The sequence below is a fragment of the Suncus etruscus genome, chromosome 8, assembly GCF_024139225.1.
Source record: "Suncus etruscus isolate mSunEtr1 chromosome 8, mSunEtr1.pri.cur, whole genome shotgun sequence".
Classification (NCBI taxonomy): Eukaryota; Metazoa; Chordata; class Mammalia; order Eulipotyphla; family Soricidae; genus Suncus; species Suncus etruscus.
Genome location: NC_064855.1, coordinates 86,456,200 through 86,480,759, shown reverse-complemented (window position 1 = coordinate 86,480,759; position 24,560 = coordinate 86,456,200). Strand labels below are relative to the sequence as shown.

Sequence of the window (24,560 nt, the reverse complement as noted above, 5' to 3'; positions counted from 1 at the left end):
CTGCCCTGCCTTTGTTTACTCTGAGGACTTCGGGGAAAACTCCTATCTCTGTCTGCCTGAAACTGTGCTTCTGAACTTCCGAAGGTTTCCTCAGGGGCCTAGGGAGCGCACCCCCAAAAACACTGCATTTTGAAGCTGGTGAGTGCCTGCATTGTGGGGCCGTGGAATCACTTTGCCCTGCCCTGCCTTTGTTCACTCTGAGGACTTCGGGGAAAACTCTTATCTCTGTCTGCATGAAACTGCTTCTGAACTTCCGAAGGTTTCCTCAGGGGCCTAGGGAGCGCACCCCCAAAAACACTGCATTTTGAAGCTGGTGAGTGCATGCATTCTGGGGCCGCGGAATCGCTTTGCCCTGCCCTGCCTTTGTTCACTCTGAGGACTCCGGGGAAAACTCCTATCTCTGTCTGCCTGAAACTGTGCTTCTGAACTTCCGAAGGTTTCCTCAGGGGCCTAGGGAGTGCACCCCTAAAAAACTGCATTTTGAAGCTGGTGAGCAGCTGCATTCTGGGCCTGCGGGATCGCTCTACCTTGCCCTGCCTTTGTTCACTCTGAGGACTTGCAACTAGAGGCAACAGAAGCGCTCAGCCGCTTCGCTTCCCTTTGCAGCCGCGAACTCTTCCTAATCAATGAACCCCACCACAACACGCAGGAAAAACCACACTACAAGCATGACAATGGGGAAAACTCGCAGGCAAACACCATCCATAGAGAATGAAGACGAAAGCTCGGTTGATCTAATAAATTACAACCACCTGATTAACCTTTCAGATAAGGAGTTTAGAGTAGAAATATGGAATATGTTTGTAGACCTCAAAAGAGCATAGATCGATCTGAAGAGAACACAAAAACAGAAATCAGAAAACTCCAAACTGAAATAACAGATCTGAAAAATACGGTTGCTCAACTGAAAACCAAAATGGATAGCCTCGCCAACAGGGTATCAGCAGCTGAGGAGAGAATCGGAGTACTGGAAGATGAGATGCAGAAAAGCTCAACACAACAGAAGAAATTGGAAAAGAACATTAAGACAAACGAACAGGCAATGGAAAATGTACTCAAGGCATGCGAAGAGATGAAAATAGAAGTCTTTGATAAACTCAACAGAAACAACATAAGAATCATTGGAGTCCCAGAAACCCAGGAAGGAGATCTCCAAGAAGAATCAACTGTCAAAGACATCATCAAAGAGATACTCCCAGAGTTAAAGCCTACATGCAATCAAATACTGCATGCCCGAAGAATACCAGCTAAAAGAGACCCAAAGAAAAACACCCCAAGACACATCCTCGTTACAATGACAAATCCCATAGATAGGGATAGAATACTGAAAGCATCAAGATCAAAAAGGGAAATTACATTCAAAGGAGCATCCCTAAGACTTACAGCAGACATGTCACAAGAAACTCTCAAGGCCAGAAGACAGTGGTTGGATATTGTGACAAGATTGAATGAAATGAATGCCTCCCCAAGAATACTGCACCCAGCCCGACTCACATTCAGGTTTGGAGGAAGAATACACAGCTTCACGGATAAACAACAGCTCAGAAACTTCACAGAAGATAAACCAGCCTTAAAGGAAAAACTGACAGGTCTACTCTAAGACAAGAGAGACCAACAAACACAGCAAACTTATCTACAAAGATGACATTAAATCCTATGACAATCATCTCCCTCAATGTCAATGGACTAAATTCACCAATTAAAAGACACAGAGTGGCAAAATGGGTCAAAAAGATGAATCCAACCTTCTGCTGCCTACAAGAAACACATCTGAATAGTCAGAACAAACATAGACTCAAAATCAAAGGTTGGAAGAAAATTATCCAAGCAAACAACACCCTGAAAAAAGCTGGGGTGGCCATATTAATATCAGATGACACCAACTTTATACTCAGAAAAGTGGTAAGGGACAAAGATGGACACTATGTACTAATCAAGGGATATGTGCAACAGGAAGAAATCAGACTATTAAACATATATGCACCCAATGAGAGACCAGCAAATTATCGAATACAATTACTGACAAATCTGAAAGAAGAAATCAATAATAACACAATCATTGTGGGAGACTTCAACACAGCCCTATCAACACTTGATAGGTCAACCAGACTGAAACCCAACAAAAACATACTAGCCCTGAAAAGTGTTATGGAAGAAAGAGGACTAGTAGATATATACAGGACACTCCATCCCAAAAAAACCTGGATACACATTCTTTTCCAATGTACATGGGTCATTCTCCAGAATAGACTACATGCTGACACATAAAACATACCTCCATAAAATCAAGAGGATAGAAATCTTGCAGGCTACCTTTGCTGACCACAAGGCTCTGAAATTAGATGTGAACTACAAAGCCACACAGAAGAAAAACTTTAACAATTGGAAATTAAACACCCTGCTACTGAACAACCAATGGGTCCGAGATGAAATCAAAAAGGAAATCAAAACTTTCCTGGAAACAAATGATAATGAAGACACAAACTGCCAGAATCTATGGGACACAGCAAAAGCAGTCCTGAGAGGAAAATTTATAGCTCTACAAGCACACATCAGGAAGGAAGAAGGAGCATACCTGAATAACTTAATGGCGCAGCTTAAACAATTAGAAAATGACCAACAGAATGAACCAAAAATAGGGAGACAGAAGGAAATAATAAAGCTGAAAGCGGAACTCAATGAAGTGGAAAACCAAAAAGCAATCCGAAAGATCAACGAAAGCAGAAGCTGGTTCTTTGAAAAAATAAACAAGATTGATAGAGCATTGGCAAAACTCACAAAGAAAGAGAGAGAGAGAAATCTGATAACCCGTATTAGAAATGAAAAGGGGGAGATCACAACAGAAATTGCAGAGATCCAAAGGATAATCAGAGGCTACTTTGAGAAACTTTATGCTACAAAACATGAGAACCTAGAAGAATTGGAAAAATTCTTGGACACTTATAACCTTCCACATTTAAGTAAGGAGGATGTAGCATATCTAAACACCCCCATCACTACTGAGGAAATTGAAACTGTAATCAAACATCTACCAAAAAAGAAAAGCCCAGGCCCAGATGGTTTTCCTAATGAATTTTTTCAAATCTTTCAAGAGGAGCTACTACCAATCCTAGCCAGATTCTTCCATGAAATTGAAAAAAAGGGAACTCTCCCAAACAGCTTTTATGAAGCCAACATTACCTTGATACCAAAACCAGACAGAGATGCTGCCAAAAAAGAAAATTACAGACCAATATCCCTGATGAATGCTGATGCAAAGATCTTCAACAAAATCCTGGCAAATAGGATCCAATGCATCATCAAGAAGATCATACACTACGACCAAGTAGGATTCATCCCTGGAATGCAAGGATGGTTTAACATCCGTAAATCTATTAACATCATACACAACATCAACAACAAGAAAAATAAAAATCACATGATCATATCAATAGATGCAGAGAAAGCATTTGATAAGGTCCAACACCCATTCTTGATCAAAACTCTCAGCAAGATGGGAATGGAAGGAACCTTTCTCAATCTAGTTGAAGCCATCTACCACAAGCCAATGGCAAATATTATCCTCAATGGAGAAAAACTAAAAGCCTTTCCTCTAAATTCGGGTACAAGACAAGGCTGTCCTCTCTCACCACTCCTCTTCAATATAGTACTGGAAGTTCTTGCTATAGCGATCAGGCAAGAAAAAGATATCAAGGGAATTCAGATAGGAAAGAAAGAAGTCAAACTCTCATTGTTTGCAGATGATATGATACTCTACTTAGAAAACCCTAAAGACTCTACCAAAAAGCTTCTAGAAATAATAGATTCATATAGCAAGGTGGCAGGCTACAAAATCAACCTACAGAAATCAATGGCCTTTTTATACACCAATAATAATAGGGAGGAGATGGAAGTCAGGAAAGCAATCCCATTCACAATAGTGCCACACAAACTCAAATATCTTGGAGTCAACTTGACCAAAGACGTGAAGGACCTATACAAAGAAAACTATAAAGCCCTGCTCCAAGAAATAAGAGAGGACACACGGAAATGGAAACACTTACCCTGCTCATGGCTTGGCAGGATTAACATCATTAAAATGGCAATACTCCCCAAAGCATTATACAGATTTAATGCGATCCCCTTAAAAATACCCATGACATTCTTCAAAGAAGTGGATCAAACACTTATGAAGTTCATCTGGAACAATAAACATCCTCGAATAGCTAAAGCACTCCTAGGGAAAAGGAAAATGGGAGGCATTACTTTCCCCAACTTTAAACTGTACTACAAAGCAATAGTTATTAAAACAGCATGGTATTGGAATACAGACCCTCAGATCAGTGGAATAGGCTTGAGTTCTCAGAGAATATTCCCCAGGCATACAATTACCTAATTTTTGACAAAGGAGCAAGAAATCCTAAGTGGAGCAGAGAAAATCTCTTCAACAAGTGGTGCTGGCAGAACTGGTTAGCGACTTGCAAAAAAGCGAACATAGACCCCCAGTTAACATCATGTACGAAGGTAAAATCCAAATGGATTAAAGACCTTGATATCAGACCAGATACCATAAGGTATATAGAACAACATGTCGGTAAAACACTCCATGACATTGAGACTAAAGGTATCTTCAAGGAGGAAACTGCACTTTCCAAACAAGTGGAAGCAGAGATTAACAGATGGGAATACATTAAACTGAAAAGCTTCTGCACCTCAAAAGAAATAGTGCCCAGGATACAAGAGTCACCCACTGAGTGGGAGAAACTATTTACCCAACATCCTTCAGATAAGGGGCTAATATCCAAAATATACAGGGCACTGACAGAACTTTACAAAAAAAAAAAACATCTAATCCCATCAAAAAATGGGGAGAAGAAATGAACAGACACTTTGATAAAAAAGAAATACAAATGGCCAAAAGACACATGAAAAAATGCTCCTCGTCACTAATCATCAGAGAGATGCAAATCAAAACAACGATGAGATACCACCTCACACCACAGAGATTGGCGCACATCACAAAGAATGAGAACAATCAGTGCTGGCGGGGATGTGGAGAGAAAGGAACTCTTATCCACTGCTGGTGGGAATGCCGTCTAGTACAGCCTCTATGGAAAGCGATATGGAGGTTTCTTCAAAAACTGGAAATTGAGCTCCCATTCGACCCAGCTATTCCACTCCTAGGGATATACCCTAGGAGCACAAGAATACAATACAAAAACCCCTTCCTCACACCTATATTTATTGCAGCACTATTCACAATAGCCAGGCTCTGGAAACAACCAAGATGCCCTTCAACAGACGAATGGCTAAAGAAATTGTGGTACATATACACAATGGAATATTATGCAGCCGTCAGGAGAGATGAAGTCATGAAATTTTCCTATACATGGATGTACATGGAATCTATCATGCTCAGTGAAATAAGTCAGAGGGAGAGAGAGAGAGATGCAGAATAGTCTCACTCATCTATGGGTCTTAAGAAAAATAAAAGTCATTTTTGTAACAATCCTCAGAGACAATTAGAGGAGAGCTGGAACACCAGCTCACTCCATGAAGCTCACCACAAGAGTGGTGAGCACAGTTATAGAAATAACTACACTGAGAACTACCATAATCAAGTGAATGAATGAGGGAACTGGAAAGCCTGTCTGGAGTACAGGTGGGGGTGGGGTGGGATGGAGGGAGATTTGGGACTTTGGTGGCGGGAATGTTGCACTGGTGAAGAGGGGTGATCTTTATAGGACTGAAACCTTATCACAATCATTTATGTAATCAAGATATCCAAATAAAGAGAAAAAAAATGAAAACATTGTAAATTAGTTTATAAGCATTTTTGTACATATTGTAAAAATACATAGAACACTTAGCAAGAGGTCACATAGTGGAAGAACAATTATTTTTCAATTAAACATTTAAAATTTTAATATTTATGCATGCTTCTTTTATAAAAATTAGAATAGAATAATTTATAAAAATTCTAAGATAAATTGTGAAGCATTCAAAATAAATTAAGTTTTAAAACATACAAACTTTTCAATGACTTTACTTAGATATCTATTAACTCTTTATTATTTTATCAATAGTTTAATATTTTAGTGTATGGAGCTTATGTAAATAAAATATGAAAATTAAAAGAAAATAGTTTCAAGAATATTGCTAATCTTTGGGCATATAAAGTAGCTACAACTATGATAAAGGAGATATATATTAACTTGGTCTTTGAATTAGTCTTTTCTTTTAAAAATGTTATATTTGAGTATAGATTAAATACATATGTCTCTGCATGCTCTTTATCACATTGCTATTTATTTATCTGGTTTTGGGATATACCCTGTAATATCAAGGGGCTGGCTACTCTTGACTGTGAAGTTACTACAGTGTTACTCAGTCAACTATATTGAGCAAAGATCAAGCTGAGTCTCCTGTGTGCAAAGCATGACACTCAGCCTCTGGAGTTATCTCCCTGATCATTTAATTGTCAATAGAAAACTCTTCCAAGCACCATTCTGGAGACCTGGACCTCTCCTGGTATTTGTTGATGAAAACACTGGAAGTTTAATATAGAGGTCTAGAGTACTAAGGATTTTTCAATGAATTAGAAGCAATCTTAGATCTGATAAGGATCTCAAGGGCAATCTTCTGTAAGAGTTAGGGACCTACAATACTCAGAGAATAATATGGAACTCAGACTTGTACTGTGTAGACAACATACAAGATATTGCTTTAGTATGATACTGTATGGCTCAACATTGCTTTTTTATTGTTGTTATTTGGTTTTGACCACACCTGAAAGTATTCAGGGTTTACTCCTGTCTCTTCGCTCAGGAATCATTCTAGGCAATGCTCAGAGGTCATATATGGTTCTGAGGATTGAAGCCTGGTTGTCTATGTGCAAAGCAAATGTCCTCTTCACTACTCTCTCTCTCTCTCTCTCAGCCCTAAACCTGATGTGACTTTTTATAAAGTAGTTTTGCATGTAAAGCTTTGACGGATATTCAGGCAGTGTGTGCGGCAGATGCAGAGTGACCCAAGGGAGAATTTGAAATTCAAAGATGTTAATTAGGCAAACCTTTGAACTTTTAAGTAAACCTGTGTGTGAAATTTACATTTCTTTGAAATATAATGGAAGTCACTTTAGGGATTTGATCCCTGGAAAGCATTTTTCATCGAACTTCATTAAGCTGATTCTCTAGGTGTTGAGTTAAGTATACTGAAAGAAAACATATTTGGAAAATGAAATTGGCTAGGAGATGACAGTAATTGTAGTGATGATGGACTTTGGAAATAAGTCAATAAAGGTAGATATATAAGATTGTAGTGCTTTGAAATAGAGTAGACAAAAAATATTAGGCCATATCAATCTACTGTTGTTCATAGATCTAAATCCCATTAAAACATCACAACTGATAGTTACTGAAGGCAGAGGAGTCACTATGGCAAAACATGTTTTATGCAACCTAATAAATATGTCTCCCTAGGCAAGAGAAATAGTATAGTGGGTAGGGTACTTTGCTTGCACACAGCCAACACATGGTTCAATCCCCAGCATCCCTTAAATTCTTTCAAGCTGATCAAGAGTGATACCAGAGCACAGATTATGTCTTGAACATTGCCTGAAGTGCCCCCCCATTAAGATGTCTTTTTAGTGGTCTCCCAAATGACTTACTGCAAGAAAATTACCCCAAGAAGGGAGATAATATTCGCTATTCTGTTGGCCTGCTTTACTGTAATGATTGATACTGGAGAAACTACATTCACTGAGAAACCTGGTGATTCCAATACTCAATCCAGTATGCACCATTCTTCCTCTTAAAGCACTTGCCAACAGTCTCTACTTACAATTTTTACTGGAATGCAGTTGGAAAAGCATGTACTGAAAAAATGATGTTTGTTTTCAGCAAACTTTTCAAAAAATACCTTTAGAACCAACAACATAGAAATAAAAAATAAAACTTTATGGTAGAATGGCATCAAAAATGACTATATGTATTAAATAGCTTTATTTCCTTTTAATATATTTTAGATCAAATTTTAATTCATTTTTATAATTTCCAGTAAAACATGTTAATATTAAAATGAACTTAAACAAAAATATGTCTTTTTCATAGATTTAAAATTGTAGAAAAGAACTTTGCAACTAGAGAGTTGATGTTTTGCAGTTAAAATGAAGTCTCATAAATAAAGCTGACTATATTATTTTTTTGTTCTTTTTTCATTTATTTTTGTAGATTTCTTGTTTCTTTTGTTTCTGGGACACATTCATTGGTCTGCATTTAGTGGTCTGGTCTTTGAACTTTCTTCTGGCGTTGTGACAGAAATACTCCTGGTATTTTTTTTGGGAACCACATGTAGTGTAAAAAATTGAACTAAGAATTGGAATTGTTCTATAGAAAGCAATTGCCTTAACTCTTTACTATGTCCCTGACTGTTACAGTAATTATAAGTGGAAATCTTGAATTTTGAACTGTATTCAGCAGTGGGTACTCAGAGTTAATTTCTGGCTATGTGTTCAAAATTTACTCCTCATTTCTTGGGGCTGGAGTGGTGGCACAACTGTAGGGCATTTGCCTTGCACTCAGCTACCCTAGGCTGACCGCGATTTGATCCTCCAGTGTCCTATATGGTCCCCCAAGCCAGGAGCGATTTCTGAGCGCATAGCCAGAATTAACCCCTGCACATCACTGGGTGTAGCCTTAAAACAAAACAAAACAAAACAAATTATTCCTCAATTCTGTGCTCAGGACTCACTTCTGCCTATATTGAAAGAATCATATACAAGTGGATTGGGGTTGGATATGTTCAAGCCAAGCACCATAGTTGCAAACGTGTGGTGGAATCATCTGGTTAATTTTTAATGGTGTGTCCCTTCCCTTCCCTTCCCTTCCCTTCCCTTCCCTTCCCTTCCCTTCCCTTCCCTTCCCTTCCCTTCCCTTCTCCCTTCCCTTCCCTTCCCTTCCCTTCCCTTCCCTTCCCTTCCCTTCCCTTCCCTTCCCTTCCCTTCCCTTCCCTTCCCTTCCCTTCTCCCTTCCCTTCCCTTCCCTTTTCGCATTTTCCCTTCCCTTCCCTTCCCTTTTCCCATTTTCCCTTCCCTTCCCTTCCCTTCCCTTTTCCCATTTTCCCTTCCCTTCCCTTTTCCCTTCTCTTCCCTTCCCTTTTCCCTTCCCTTCTCTTCCCTTCCCTTTTCCCATTTTCCCTTCCCTTCCCTTTTCCCATATTCCCTTCCCTTCCCTTCCCTTTTCCCATTTTCCCTTCCCGTCCCCTTTTTCCTTACCTTCCCTCCCCTTTTTCCCTTCCCTTCCCTTCCCTTCCCTTCCCTTTTCCCTTCCCTTCCCTTCCCTTCCCTTTTCCCTTCTCTTCCCTTTTCACTTCTCTTCCCTTCCGTTTTCCCTTCCCTTCCTTTTCCCCTTCCCTTCCCTTTTCCCTTCCCTTTCTCCTTCCCTTCCCTTTCTCCTTCCCTTCCCTTCCCTTTCTTTTCCTTTCCTTTTTTTTTTGTTTGTTTGTTTTTGGGTCACACCCAGTGATGCTCAGGGTTTACTCCTGACTTTGCCCTCAGAAATAGCTTCTGGCTCAGTGGATCATATGGGAAACTGGGGATCAAACCCAGATCAGTCCTGAATTAGCCACGTGTAAGGTAAATGGCCTACCTCTGTGCTATCACTCAGGCCCAATATATCTCTTCTTAAAAAAATAAAAATAAAAAGAGAGAACACATAAGTTTACATTACTGTATGTGTTTTAGAAGCAGCATTTAAGTCTCTACAAACCATTTTATGTATTCTGTAATACTTGAGAGATTAAATTCATGTAGAATATATAAATAAGGATGAACAATATGTTTTAAATCCCAAATCTAACATATATCTCATAGGTTAATATTGTAGATAATGATGCCAAAATGATAAATTACTAAGACTACAGCCAAGGCCACTGTGGTTTGTATTAATGCTTATTATTATCTCTATTTTTAAAATAAAATATTAATGATTTACATGAGCTCTGTATTTTCTAACACAGTATTATAAACAAATTATATGTTATGATATATATAGGTGTTTATATATTTTTTTAAAAAGTTTACAAGTCCATAAACTTGGTTTGTAACTTTCTTTTGAATCATCACAATGAGAATTTTTGCTATAAAGTTCTCTACACCTCTTAATTTGATCTAATTTGAGTTTCTACAAATCCCAAATTGTTTTCTGAAAATAACTTATTTCCCAGAATTGTTTTTGAGAAACACTTTCTTCAAGTAATGGAAGTAATGGCTTTAGAGTTTATGGAAACTGATATAAAGACACACAAGGGGAAAAGTATTCTAAATTTTTAAGTCTGGGATTTTTGGGCTAAATTTAATGAGCAATGCATTCAAATTAACATGAATCATATTAAATAAAGGATAATCTAATGATTCAATGCATATGGCATTATATTTCTTCCATTATTATAGTTTTGGCTACCTCAAAGTAGCCAGCAAATTTGACTTTGCTGAACTGGAAAAGCAGCACATTTAGTGAATTCAATAAGCTGACCTATAAGGACTTGGAAATAGAGTCATAAATAATAATGAGTATGTTATTCTCGATTCAGCCAACTGTGGGGTTTTCCAAACCATTAAACAAGTTCCCAATTTGTTACAATTGAACTTAAGTGCTACATTCCATTCAAAGGAAACCCAGGAGTAGGAGATGGCTAATGTATGATAAGAATTTGGGGAGTGATGAATATTTAATCACAAAGAACACCTGCAATCCAGTTTCACAGAGTATTTGCTATATAATATTCATTTGCTAAAAAATAAAAGCTGGAATTTTATCCTAATCATTAACTTTACCTAATACATATATATTTTATGCTTCTGTTCATTAGTCTCTCAATATGCTTACATATATGATATATGTTTATATATAGTTGGGCAGATAAATAAGTTATGTCTGAATAGAATATAAAGATCTATTTATTCAAAAAATGTTCATTTATTTTGATTTATCATTATTTTAAAGGAGCCAGAATGGCATTTTTTCATAATTTGATGTCTATAAATGAATCGAAATTGTTTTATTATAACAGATTTTTCAAAACTATTAAATTATTACACGATGTGTCAATAATCATTTCTTGTAAATAAATTTATCAAAATATTCTAACACTATGCTTTCTGTGTACATAATACTATCTATAGGTTGGGCTTTATTATTTTGGCAATGATGAGACTGTCCATTCTTTACAATGATTCCTAACCAGAATTTTAAATCATAATTATATATATATATTATATATAGTATTGAACATATTGTATTGAGCATATGACTGGCTGTCTGCTCAGAAATAGCTCCTGGCAGGCACGGGGAACCATATGGGACACCGGGATTCAAAGCAACCACCTTAGGTTCTGGATCGGCTGCTTGCAAGGCAAAAACCGCCGTGCTATCTCTCCGGGCCCAAAAATCATATTTTAATAATACATATATTAGCTTTTGATATAAGCTTCTTTATTTTTTTTGTTTTGTTTTATTGGGGTCGCACCCAGCAGCGCTCAGGAGTTACTCTTGGTTCTGTGCTCAGAAATTGTGCATGGCAGGCTCAGGGGATCATATGGGATTCTGGGAATCAAACCCTGGTCTGTCGGGGTCTGCCGCATGCAAGGCAAATGCCCGACCGCTGTGCTTTTGCTCCAGCCTCATTTTTTTTTATAGTTATTAGTCAACCTATAGAAACCAAAAGTCTTTGAAAAAAATGCTTTACTGATTTGATATATAAAAAAATCTCCTAAGGACTGCATGAGGCTGACATAGGATGAACCTTGGTTTGATCCCCTGGTGTCCCATATGGTCCCCCAAACCAGGAGTGATTTCTGAGTACATAGCCAGGAGTAACCCCTGAACATCACCAAGTGTGGTCCAAAAAACAAAAAACAAAAAAAAACAAAAAAAGAAAAGAAAAGAAAGAAAAGTCTCCTACATTTATTGTCACACCATAAACCTCATATGTGCATGCCTGATTATTATTTGTTCATTATTTATGTCCAAATTAAAAATTGGCCACCATTGTATCTTTTCTGGGCTAAATTCTCTTCCTCAGTTTTCCCATAAAAATCCTACTTAAAATCTATTGCTACTAATGATAATTATCTGTGGCATCAAAGTTAATAAGTTTTCTTAAAATAGCATTTCTAATATCTGCAATACTTTGGACATTTAATATCTGTCTCATTTTTTAAAACTATTTAAAGAGCTGTTAGTTACAAATTATTGATATATGAGTCCAGGCATACATTATTTCATCAATCCCACCATCTGTGTCAACTCCCATACCTCAATATTCTGGTCCTTTCTCCATCCCATGTCTTCTCCACACTTCTCACCAAAACAGGCATGCTTAAAAGTTAGGTGTTTGTAGTTTAGATTCCATATTTTTAGTGTTGTTGTGTCTGTGCATTGAATCTACAAATTGTAACTTTAGGGGCCTGAGTGGTGGCACAGTGGTAGGGCTATTGCCTTGCACATGGCTGATGCAGGATGTACTTCGGTTTGATCCCCCGGTGTCCCATATGGTCCCCAAGCCAGGAGCAATTTCTGAGCGCATGGTCAGGAGTAACCCCTGAGTGTCATCGAGACTGGCCCAAAAAATCAAACAAAAAAATGTCAAAGGTTCTGAAAACAGCTGATTGCTAATAAAATTTTTAATTGAATTTTAAACATCACTTTGAATTTTTTATTTTTTATTCTAGCTATAACCTTCTATATAAATTGCAATATGTTTAAAAATATTTTTTATGTAAGTCTATGACAAAATCATGAGAAAATGCCAGATTCATATCAAATATGAATTAATTTATTGGGAAGAATATAAAAAATAAAACTTACTGACATTTTGAAATTAACTCTTTGGGGAAAATTTTCCAGGACTTTTTGTTTGTTTTAAGACACATCGTTAATATTTAGGTGCTTAGGGATCACTGCTGATGGGCTCAGAGAACTATGTGGTTCCAAAGATCTAATACAGCTGATAATTCTCAAAGCAAGTATCTATACACTGCAAAATCTTTATGGGCCTTATCACATGATCTAAAATATTATGCATGTTTTAATTTTTTTTTGTTTTTTTTTTTTGCTTTTTGGGTCACACCCGGCAGCGCTCAGGGGTTACTCCTGGCTCTACTCTCAGAAATCGCTCCTTGCAGACTCTGGGGACCATATGGGATGCCGGGATTCCAACCACCGTCCTTCTGCATGTAAGGCAAATGCCTTACCTTCATGCTATCTCTCGGGTCCCCATGTTTTAAATTTTTGTTTGTTTTTTGTTTTGCTTTTGGGCCACACCCAGTGATGCTCAGGGGATACTCCTCACTATGCACTCAGAAATTGCTTGGAGACCATATGAGATGCTGGGGGATAGAACAGAGGTCAGTTTAGGTCAGCAGCGTGCAAGGCAAATGCCCTACCACTGTACTACTGCTCCAGCCCCACATGTTTCAAAATGTTGCTTTATGGGTCACCCCCGGAAGTACTCAGGGGTTATTCCTGGCTCTACGCTCAGAAATCGCTCTTGGCACTATTCGGGGACCATATGGGATGCCGGGATTTGAACCACTGACCTTTCTGCATGAAAGTCAACTGCCTTACCTCCATGCTATCTCTGCTACCCCACATGTTTCAAAATTTGACCAACTTTTTTATTTATTAAAATAATATTCAATATCATTATATTCATTCCTAATTGTTTTCTATTTGATGTTCTTATTTTTAGGACAGAATCTAATTTTTACAGAATAGAAAGTCTTAAGCCTATTTGTAAAATGTTGCATAGGAAAACAGTAAATTCATGACTTTTTATAATCAATGAAATGAAGTTAATGACAAATAAATCATGAAATATTATTCCAAATTATACAAAATTCATTTGAAAGAATAAAGAAGCAAAAATATATAATTAAATTAAATTGAGATTGGATCAAAATTTATAGGTAATCTGGACATTAAAATTAAAATCAATTCATTTTATCTGAACCTATATAATTACTATACTTATTTATAGGAAAAGATATATTAAAACAAGTAGAGAGAAGTTAATGTTTTCTAACATGTATTACTCAAACATAACTGAAATATTACAGAATTTTTATTAAAAGTCTCTAGAATTCCATGGAACCTGTATTTATGGTTTGTGTTTAGAGTTTGCATTGTGCACAAGATAAGCCAGGAGCTGTAATTATTTTTGTATTTTTAATTATTTTTAGATAATTACTAAACATTTCTAAAGAGAGTATATACAAATCTATTTTTATATAGATTTCTTAAACATCCCTTTTCCCAGACCTTATCCACATAGTTGATCTAATAAAAACAAATTTCTATGGGAGCTATGTCTTATAATTACAATGATTCAATATCAAAGAAAAAACAATAGCACAAAATTAATGATTGGGAAAAGAAATAAATTGCATTAAGAAGGATTGTAAGTTGATATATTAACAATAAGTATTAGAGTTATTCAAAGGTAATGCTGTTTCTTTGTCTTAAAATTGTAGTAGTATATACATTCTGGATATTTATTGAAGTCAAATTAGAAGTATAGTCCAGGGTCGGAGAGATAGCATAGCGGTAAGGCATTTGCTTTGCATGCAGAAGGTCGGTGGTTCAAATCCCGGCATCCCATATGGTCCCCTGAGCCTGCCGGGGTGATTCTGAGTGTAGAGCCAGGAGTAGCCCCTTAGTGCCGCCGAGTGTGACCCAAAAACCTAACACCAAAAAAAAAAAAAAAGACAAAGAAAAAGAAGTATAGTCCTAGAGGGATAATACTAGCGTACCTATAGCCTTCCATCTGGCTAACCAGGCTCAATCATTGCACCACATATGGTCCCCAAATTTTTCCAGAGTGATCCCTGAGTGCAGAGTCAGGAGTAAGCACAGAGCAGAGTATTGGCAAAAAGTAAAACACAATATTTAAGAACAATTAAAATTACTAATGGATATGATATGTGGAATGAGAAAGAATAGGAGTTAGTAAAGACACAAATTTATATATGATTATATAATATACAAATTTATATATGATTATATAAATTATATGACTGTATTGGAAGAGGGAAGTTGAGTGGGTGAAGTTTAAATGGATAAATACTTGGAGATGGCAAAAGTGAAAAATGTATTAAAAAGAGGGAAAATGAGAGAGCTACACTTAATTAAAGACAGGATCATTTTGCAAATAAATTATTGCATGGCCTTAACCTTAATGATTAGACCAAGTATTAATCGGTGTGGCCCAAGGCCCTTTGAGTATTTATTAGAAAATTTCTACACAATAGGGTAAAATGAAATCAGAAGACATGTCATCCTTTGATTTTTGCAAACACCAAGAGCGTTAACTAAAGAAGACTGACTTTGACAACCATGACTGGGCAGAACTTATTCTGGAACCAATAAGAAAAACCCTACTCTAGGCTTTAGCCTAGGACTTGTACTTGTACAAAAATCAAACTCTCTAATTACAGAGGTCTGACTTTGACAACTGAGACTGAGCAGAACTTCTGAAACCATAATGAAGACTATATCCTAGGCTTTGGCCTAGGATCTGAGCAAAAACCAGACCACTTATTACAGAAGACTGATTACAAGAACAATGATGGAACAGAACTTCTAGACCAGTAAAGAGATACTCTATCCTAGATTTTGTCCTATGACCTGTGCAAATACCAGGATTTCTAGTTACAGAGACCTGATTTTATCATCCACAACTGACCAGAAAATTTTCTGGCACCATAAAATGACCTTGGGGTGTGGTAATGCGCATGTACGGAACCAGTAGTTGTTCCTCTGACAGTATGCTTCAAGGGTGGAGAAACTATGAATCTCTTAGGCCAAGGAAATTCCCTTTCTAACTCGTCCAATACGTACTGTGCCAATGCAAAAAAATGGGGGGGGGGGATTGGGGGGGAGCACAAAACCTTGCCACACCGGCACTTCTTTTATTTTTTCTCTTTTTTTTTTTTCTTTTTTACTTTTGAAGTTATTATGTGGTGATTCTTCTGTTGCTGGGTGCTTTTTAATTTTTGGGAAGTTACTGTCTCTTTTTTTTTAAACTGTTTTTTGTTATGTTTTCTTCTTCCTCTTTTCTTCTTCTTGTTTCTTCTTCTTCTCTTCTTCTTTTCTTCTTCTTCTTCTTCTTCTTCTTCTTCTTCTTCTTCTTCTTCTTCTTCTTCTTTCTTCTTCTTCTTCTTCTTCTTCTTCTTCCTTCTTCTTCTTCTTCTTCTTCTTCTTTCTTCTTCTTCTTCTTCTTCTTCTTCTTCTTCTTCTTCTTCTTCTTCTTCTTCCTTCTTCTTCTTCTTCTTCTTCTTCTTCTTCTTCTTCTTCTTCTTCTTCTTCTTCTTCTTCTTCTTCTTCTTCTTCTTCTTCTTCTTCGTCTTCTTCTTCTGCCAGAAGCAATTTGAATCACCTTTTTCTGATTCATGAATTGAGAAGGAAAATAAAAATGAATGGTACAAGGACCAAATAGCCATATGAACATTGAGTGGAATTTAAAAAAATGATCAAACTTGAACATCAAACTCAAAGTCAACGACAACAAAATCGATACCCTCTCTACAACAAGCTATACACAGAGGGGAACTGTTGCACTGGCACTCTGGGGGGCAAAGGACGAAGATGTGGGACACATGCTGGGACAAGGGTGCAGGGAGAGCGACCCTGTTAGATGGAATAGTCCTGATTCATTTGTCACTGTGTACCTTAAATTTTATTGTGAAATATTTGTTAATCACTTTTTGGTCACAATAAAAATTATTATAATAAAAAATTTTACACAATAAAACTAATAGAATTTTGCAAAACAATACTGTGAATAAATAATGCTTTTTTTACTTTGTTTCTTTCATTTCTTTAACTTACCACCTTGTTTATAAAATCTACCAATATTTTATACATCAAAATAGAATTTTAATAACACAAAAATATGTTATGTATTAATTGAAGAAAGACCCTCACACATAGTACTTGTTAATAACAAAACACCTGATTCAGAAAATATTTGTTTCAGGTTCAGAAAGAACAGTGGAAATAATAATAATAATTGTAAATTCTAAGACTTCATATGCCTTACCAAATGGTGGGCCTTGAGCACAGAACCAGGAAGAGTAAGCCATGTGTTTAGCCAGATGTGGCCTCAAAACAAAACAAAACAAAACAAATTTTAAAAAGCCACATACATACACACATACACGAAAATGTTCTTTTATGTAGTACAATTTAACAATGGTAATCATTCTTCTCCAGAACTTTTTAGTTGAATGTTCTACCTTTTGATGACCTTCATTCATTTTTATTTTTTTTCTAATTTCTAGAAAATATTCATCTGTACTTTATATCTATGTATAATTTATATTGTGTTTGCTTTTTATTTGTATTCAATAAGCATTTTTCTTTCTCTAGTTATTGTGCTTAGCTTATCTCATGATCTTTCCATGCTGCCACAAATTCACAAATTATTTTTATTTGACATGAGGAGGAATGTTGGGCCATTTGTAGACTTTGCCATTAGAAATGACACATGCCTTTGCTTGTGTGGCAATATGTGTTGTCAAGGATTAAACCAGGACTGCCACACACAAGAAAATGATATTATTATTTTTCTGCCTCTTAGATAACATTTATTTTTAAGGTAGAATAATATTTCTATAGAGTTTATTGAATAAATATAAATATACTCATTTATATTCACACATAATTCAATATATACATGGATAAGTCTATATATTTTTATAATTTTTTAAATTTATGCATTATTAGATTCATAGGTTACTTGCTGTTTTATCTAAACTATTATAGATACATCTTTCATGATGTATCTATGCATTAAATTGATCAATGTAATTATAATGTCTTTCAACAGCTGTATATGATAGTGTTATGTACAAGGAACAGAAAAGTAAATATTTTAAAGTTTCCCATTTTAAAAATAAAAATTGCTAGTAACTGGGTTGTGTACAAATTTATCAATGACTTTACCATTATTTCTGGTAAGAATATGTTCTGTATTATATATAGTTATAGATCATATTCAAATTGTTTATTTTATAGTTAACTTTATTATAATATACATATTAAAGTTTGCTTAATATACAAATTATATAACTGCATTTACCCAACTATCATTGAGTCATTAATATAGTTTGTTCATGAACATTGAGTGGAAATAAAAAATGATATGATCTATTTACCCAACTCAAAGTCAAAGATATTAGAATCAAGAGACCCAATCTACAACAAGCTATACACAAAAGGGACCTATTACACTAGCAGTCCAGAGGGGATAGGGTGGAGGTATTGGATGCATGCTGTGAACATGGATGGAGAGACCTCAACACTGGTGATCTGAATGGCCCTAATTTACTGTTATTATGTATCATAAATATAACTGGGAAAGACTTGTAATTCATATTGGCCACAATAAAAATTATAGAAAATGTAGTTTGTTTAATAGTTTCTTATAGATTTGTGTTTTAAAAGTTTCAGGTTCATCTTTCTCTACTTGTCAATACAAGTAACTTCTCTGAAATAAAATATTAAAGAAGCACTGAAGTAATTATCAATCTTCCTTCTAGGACCAGAATTTAAATAATTTTAAATAATAACTGCATGTTTATCATAATAAGAATATATTCTTCATCTTCCTTAAGTTAGTTCAGTCAAAAAGTTTGAATGGCTCATTTACACCCAAACTTTAGAAACACTACAGACTAGTACAGGCCCAGTGGAATTGGCTTTACTTAGGAGAATTATTTTAATGCCTTATTGACTTGCAAGATGCATACACCTTGATGTTTTCACAGGAATTTATTTCATTGATGATGATCAAAAGAGGTTTGTTGGGCTTTGATCAGACTAAATCTAAAGAAAACTGGGAATCTGAAAATATGCAGTGATTAAAATTTTCTCCATCTTTTCATTGTAAAATGAGAGATGCAAAATAATTATACCTTATAATTAGTGTGAAATTAATTGAATGCCTTTTATTTAAAATGATTGAGACAGACAAAAGCAAAACAAGAATTGAATATCAAGTTCATATTATGACTGAAATTGAATTGGGGGATTTAGTTTTCCAAACAGTAAATTAATGCAATTCATTTAATAGCCTCCCTATAGATTTGTGTCTTAAAAGTTCCAGGATCATCCTTCTCTGCTTGTCAACAGAAGTAACTTCTCTGAAATAAAATATTAAAGAAGCACAGTAGTAATTTTCAATCTTTCTTCTAGTACCAGATTTGCATTAGAGGCTTAAAGCAGTAGCTTCTATACATAATGTACAGGCCACAGCAAATTACTCTGTCTCCAAGAAGATAAAGTTGAGAATAATCCCTCCATTTATGCACTCTGCTTTTTTGCTTCAGCCTTTGTCTGATCTTTTACTTTTAAATGAGAGTATAAGATGAGATGATTCAAAGAATTGTGGGCCTACACATAACATCACAATTAAATTTAATTTTTCAGATAATTTTATTAATCACAGGATGATTTGAATTTTGTCTAATTTACCCATTTGATACATGGTTCTTTGATTGACTAACCAGCAATAGCTGGTAATTATATAAATGTTACTAAAATATATTAAATACATTTAATATTTAATTGAATATTAATATTTAATATTTAATTTAATATTTTTATTTAGCAGGCTTATATTTTTAGTCTTACATATATATGAGTCCTGCAGAAAGATATTAAAAAAGCTAATGAAGAACTATGAACACTAGAGTAAAGGGGAAAATTTAATAGCTATAATAAATTTGTGTTATAAAAATTTTGACATGATTATCTGATAATATTAAATAGTACCTTGAGAACAATAAGAAGCTATTACCTGCTTTTGAACATAACACTGACACTAGTAAATTAAGAAAGAAATTATAGGAGTTAGGACAAATGTGCTAAATAGATTTATTTGGGGGAGGGAAACATCCAGGTGTGCTCCAATTCAAATGTTCGCCTATCAATAGTCCAGCATGTCAGATTTATTTTATGTAAAGTTCAGCATATCAGTTTAGCATGTCAGTAATGGAAATAAATATACTGTGTACAAACAAATAAAATCTAGTGAAAGAAATGTTTTTTCATTTATTAAACAATATTGCTAATATCTGCAAACAAATTTGTCAAATTATGCCAGGAAAAGAGACTAGAAGCTGCTTGAGTCTCTTAAAATTTTGTGATTTTATAATTTTCAAAAATTATTTTAATGTGATTTTCTGTTAATGGAACTTTAAGTGTAACCTAAGGAACCATTTACTTAGGGATGATTTTAGGCTTCAAAGAGATTTTCAAGCTAATGAGTAGCTAATTTTTCTTCTTGAATATCTATTTAAATATTCAATGGTAAACCAATGCCTGAGCATTGCCAAGGTTTTAGGGCAACTGCTAATTTTCCTTGATGTTTTTGTAAACTTGTTTGATGGACTGCAAATATACAGGAAACCTTATTAGCCACTAATTAGTTTGTATCCCCCTGCAAAACTAGGTGTCTTATGTAGTTCTCCATCCTTTATATGTCTAGAAATTTTGGTGTTAACTGATTTCTCCTTTTTCTCCAGTATTTATACACAATAATGAGGAGATATTTAAATGATATAACCTCTCCTTGATAAATTTTAGAAACTTATTATAAATAGCTGATCATATTTATTTGAACCAGAAATGAAGTATGAAAATAAGTTTTTCTGTATATGGTAATATATTATCATCCATCTTACTCATTTTGTCAACCAGAAAATTTGAAAGACTATGCATAAAACAGTCATTTGTTTGCTGAATAATGTCACTTCTAATAAGAATCTATTTTGTTTTATAGATTTGAATTCTGTGAGTTATATTTTTAGCACAATACCTAGTAGCAAAACAAGTTTGAAATATTATGAAATATATGAGACTTATGAAATTTTGTCACTCTATTATGAAGGTGGGAATAGTTTTATAATATTGATAGCCCAAGGATACAGTTAGAAAAGTTAATATATTTTTGGTTTCTAGTAAGTAGAAATTTATCCTTAAATGTTTACTCAATATTGTCCTCAATTTTCCAAAGGACTTTCTAACTATAGCTCTATGTAGATTGATAACTTTGCACTCTTTGTCTAAATCCTATTAGTAACTTTGACTTTAAAACCCTGTCTTGTTCATGTTATATAACCTTATTAGAAATCAACCTGCAATATATGTATTTTCTTATTTCTAGTTAGTAACAATTGAAAAGTATTGCTATGATTTTAAATCCTATGAAATTAGATTATTTTAAGGATATATATGTTTTCTATTACTTTATTAAATATTGAAAAATAATGATCAACTAAATACTTGAATAATGCGTTATTTTTATGATAAATGCTTTCAGTCATAATTTTCATTTATTGTATGCATTTGAAATATATTCATACAAATATTATTAGTAAACGACAGCTGAAAAGTATTTATATGCAAACATGCAGATTAAAAATAAATATCACTGTTCATCTTTGCTTTGAGGAGATGAAAGGGTAAAGCTTAGCAGTGCCTAAGAGAATATCCTGGTTTAGTGTTTAGTGGTTGCATTCAATACCTGCAATTTCTTTCTTTTTTTGGTTTTGGGGCCACACATGGTGATTCTCAGGGGTTATTTCTGGCTATGCGCTCAGAAATTGCTCCTGGGTTGGGGACCATATGGGATGCTGGGGGATCAAACCTCGGTCTGTCCTATGTTAGTGCTTGTAAGACAAATGTGCTAGCACTTACACCATCACTCCGGCCCCTACTTGCAGTTCCATAAAGAAAATTGTGTTCCCAAGGATAATTCTTAATTTATGATGTACATGTAAATCTATAATTAAGAAAAAAATCTCATTGTTAAAAGATAATTTGTTAGTTTTATATAGTTTTTTTTTAACTTTTGATTGATTGATTGATTGTTTTTTGGGCCTACACCCAGCATTACTCAGGGGTTACTCCTGACTCTGCACTCAGAAATCACCCCTTCTAGACTGGGGGACCATATAGAATGTCAGGAATTGAACCAGGACCCTCCCTATTCAGCTGCCTGTAAGTCAAATGCCTTACCGCTGTGCTATCTCTCTGGCCCCTAATTTTATATTTTATAGTAGTCTAGTATTTTGAATACACTGTACATTTCATTTATTGATATATATTTTCTGCATATAATGTAAGGATAGGAAGAGATAGAAATATTTCAGTGACAAATGTTAATATATTTATACTAAAAAAATCAAAAAAGTAATTTAAATTTGGTGAATTGTCTGTCTAAAATTAATCTATTCTAAATACTTCAAAAGCATAAAAATTATAGTGTATGGAAACTTTAAGTTATATTTTATTAGGTAACTTTTTAACAGGTCATGAATAGGAGAGTAACACTGTTCAACAATAATGCCACATATACCTTGTATGTGTGAGGCACATAAAGCCATCTGGCACTATAAAAATTAAAGACTATGTTCCACATGATATCCTAGGGATTGAGCAAAACCATGGAGCAGAAGATACAGAAGACTGAACAACACAACTAAGATGGAACAGAACCTCTAGAACCGTAGACTCTATCCTAGACCTTGTCCTATGACCTGCGCAATTACCAAGATTGCTAGCTACAGTGGCCTAATTTTTTCTCATGCACATGAGAGGAAAACTTCCTGGCACCACAAAAAAAAAAAAATCCTTGGGATATGGTAATAAGTATATATGGAGCCAGTGGTTGTTCCCATGAAAGAATGCTTCAAGAGGGGAGAAACCCTGAATCTCTTAGGCCACGGGAATTTCCTTTATTCCCCAATACTTACTGTGCCTATGCAAAAAAAAAAAAATGGGGTAACACCAAACCCTGCCACTCCAGCACTCCTTTTTTTGTGTTTTGTTTTGTCTGTTTTTAATATTATTTTCCTTCTCTTTTTTCTTCCACTTTTTCTTTCTTTTTCACTCGTGTGGATATTGTTTGGTGATTTTTTTTTTTTTTTGCTGGGTGCATTTTTCTTTTCTTTCTTTTTTTTCTTTTCTCATTTTTTTCTTTTTATGGTAGTAGCTACCAAATTTTTCTTCTGTTTTCCTTATCCCTTTTATCTCCAACAGAATCCCATAACTTAAATCATTCAGCCTCATAAATTGAGGGGGGAAATGATAATACCAGTACCAGTCATATGAACATATAGTGAAAATAAAAAATGACCAGACTTGAACACCAAACCCAAAGTCAATGACAATAGAATAGATATCAAATCTACAATTAGCTGTAAAGTGGAGACCAGTTACATTAATATTCTGGGGGATAACAGAGGGAGATATGGGATACTCGCTGGGAACAGTGGTGGAGGGAGGACAAAACTGGTGGTGGGAATTCATTGTTACTATGTACCGTAAATAATTCTGTGAAAGTCTTGTAATACATTTCGATCACAATAAAAATTTATTTAATAAAAAGATTATGTTCCGGAGAGTGTACAATGGGAAATACACTTTCTTTGCATATGGTCAACCCAGGTCCTGTCCTAGGCTCTTCCACAAGTAATCCCTGAGCACAGAGCCACATATAATCAGGAATGGTCCAAATTTCCAAAATAAATACATTTATTACCAAAAAAATAAAAGGGAAGAAGAGTAACATTTACTTAGACTAGAGATAGATATAGTGTAAAGGAAATGATTTGCTTGAGAGCCTTAGGATCAAATCCTGGAACTACTAAGTACCAAAATCATCTTTCAGAATTGACTCCCAAACATAGAAGTGAGAAAGACCCTGAGTATCCATCCCTAGGTGTGGTACTCTTCCACAAATCTCACACAATTAACAATTACAGAAAAAAAAACTATTTATTGAAATTTTATCAAAAACTTGATAATTTGGTAAACGCTGGAGCGATAGCACAGCAGTAGGGTGTTTGTCTTGCAAGTGGCTGACCCAAGATGGACCTCGATTCTAGCCCTAGCATCCCATATGGTCCCCCAAGCCAGGAGCGATTTCTGAGCACATAGCCAGGAGTAACCCCTGAGTGTGACCAAGTGTGGCTCAAAACAAAGCAAAATGAAACAAAAAAATTATAACTTCTCCCTGTATATTTGTTTTCCAGATTGAAAACGGGTGAAAAGGTGCTCAGTGTTTATATGTAAATAGGGGAAATTAACAAGGCTTTCATTAAACATGTTTTGATATATTTCAACACATTTGATACTCTAAAACCTTATAATAATCTGTTGTCTTTTATTCATTTTTTGTGTTTGCATATTCTTCCTGAGGCATCAAATAGCATTTAGCCTGGGGATCAAACTGCCGTCAGTCCTAGGGTAGCGCTGGCAAGGCAGATGCCTTACCACTTGCACTACCACTCTGGACCCAGAGAATATATTTTATTTATGCAGTTTATTCACATTTTTCCTCTAGTACTGAAATTACTATACAATTCATTGAATAATTATTAAGAGCTTACTTTTCCTTTATCTCTGTATTTAATTAGATTATATAAAATAACTGCTTTCATTTAGGTTTGATTAATATTTCAAAGAGTTTTCAATTATATCTAGAACAATTTGAAACAGGCATGTGATATTTAAGCT

The 24,560-nt window shown here is 35.1% G+C and overlaps 1 protein-coding gene across 1 annotated transcript in view; it reads left to right on the top strand.

The window, feature by feature from the left end:
• KLHL1 (kelch like family member 1) overlaps positions 1–24,560 on the top strand; it is a 317,531-nt gene that overhangs the window by 202,857 nt on the left and 90,114 nt on the right. The window lies entirely within an intron of this gene.